This window comes from Fragaria vesca, linkage group LG6 (assembly GCF_000184155.1).
Source record: "Fragaria vesca subsp. vesca linkage group LG6, FraVesHawaii_1.0, whole genome shotgun sequence".
NCBI classification, from domain to species: domain Eukaryota; kingdom Viridiplantae; phylum Streptophyta; class Magnoliopsida; order Rosales; family Rosaceae; genus Fragaria; species Fragaria vesca.
The window spans coordinates 2,171,574-2,173,587 of NC_020496.1; positions in this window are offsets into that span (position 1 = coordinate 2,171,574).

Genomic DNA, 2,014 nt, shown 5'->3' on the forward strand with positions numbered 1-2,014 from the left:
TGGGGACAGTATGAGGTCTATTTTTTGCCTTCAACAAACCCCAACACAACATATAAATTTCATCTTTTCCATAAGAAAAAAGAAAATTGCTTCACAATAATATGCAAGTCAATCATTAACCAAAATATAATAATGAACAACTCATTCTGCCCATGTACCTTCAAGGTGTCCTTCTGTTTTTGACGAACAACTTTATTCCATGGTATCTTTAAATTGAATAATAAGTCCCTTCCTAATTTCTTTTGGCTACTGTCCCTTACTCCCTTTATAGGTTTTTGTCTCTTGTGTGTGTCTTGAATCACTTGCATCATTATTATGAAGCAATTTTCTTTTCTTATCACTATGGAGCAATGCTTTTGTGAGCACGGAGGAAGTTGTCCAAGCTCAAAGTCCCTATTGTAGGTGCGAGCTTCAAACTCCGCAAGTCGACGCAGTCAGATCCACTGGCGTCCTAGTAATGGTCACTCCGAAGCTAGAAGATCATCGTCTCCCATTACAATGACTCTAGTGTCGTTATTTGCCGGAGTGGCGCCGCTGTTTCTCTCTCCTCCGATCATAAGCCTGATCGGCTAAACAAGCTGCTCCGAATCGAAGCCACCGGCGACGCGCAAACTATTGATCATGACGGCGGAGGACGGGTGTTCGATTCCGGCGGCGGTCATTCTCATTTGTCAAGATATTTGGTTTGGGAGAAAGGAGAGAAACCACAGAGAGAAAGAGAGAGAAAACAGATCTGGGAAGGAGAGAGAGGAGAGAAAGACAAGTCGAAGAAGATAAGGGAGAGAGATTAACACTACTAGAACAAAGGACATATGCGACGAAGAAAAATTAATTCGTCGCTTAGGTACTAACTTATGCTACGAAACACTTTTCGTCTCTTAGGTAAATACTTAAGCGACGAAATAATAAAGGGTCGCATAAGTATTTCCTAAGCGACGAAATATTGACTTAAGAGACGAAGGAATAACTTAAGAGACGAAAATTTTTTGGTCTCTTCAGTCATGTCTTAGGCGACGAATACAGAAAGTTTGTCGCAATACTTAAGCGACGAAAAAGTGTACCGTAGCATAAGTTATTGCCTAAGCGACGAAAATGTGACTTAAGAGACGAAGGGTGAACTTAAGAGACGAAAAATATTCGGTCTCTTCAATCCTGTCTTAGGTGACGAATATATAAAGTTCATCGCAAAAATATTTCTTATGAGACGAAATTTAATACTTATACGACAGAATTTTCGTCGCTTAAGTGTTTGCGACTTTATATCTGCTCCCTCACTGCCCAGATCTAAAACAGAACTAGAAAGTTGCTGCAGCTGAAATTGGCGACAGATTTTCACTGTTAGTATCGAAAATCATCAAATTCGGACTTCTAAAGCTTTGTCTAGCTACCTCTACTCATGAAGCATCACTAGTTTATAGCTTGGTATAATCTCATTCTCTCTTCTTTCGATCACCATTTATGTTTCATGACTAGTTTATATAGCTTTGATGATGATGTTGTTTGTTGATGATATATTGAATTTTGGGTTACCTTTGAAGTTATTTCTCCTCCTTTGAAGTTATTTCTCCTCCTTGTTTAGACCATATATATATGTTTTCCTCCTATTCAAAAAATAATAATAAATGAAGAATTCCGTGTTTATATACCATGTTTTCCGGTTAGTTTTCCGATGAAGAATTCCGGTGGTACCGCCGGTCACTTGTTGGCAGTATAAAACAATATATTGATGTTATATATATATATATACACACATATATATGGTTATATTGGTTGGTTATATATATATATAGCCCTTCTCGGCTGTGGATGTCCGCACCAATGGTTTTGGTGCGGATGTCCGCTGCTAAGAAAATCTGTATATATATATATAGAGTAAATTTCAGTTTACTCCCCTGAACTTTAGGTCTAAAATTAGGCTGATACCTCATTCTTTTTTAATTCAGTTTCATCCCTAAACTTTCAAAATGACATCAATCTCGACCAAAATGACTAAAATAGCTCTTGTTAATCTTTT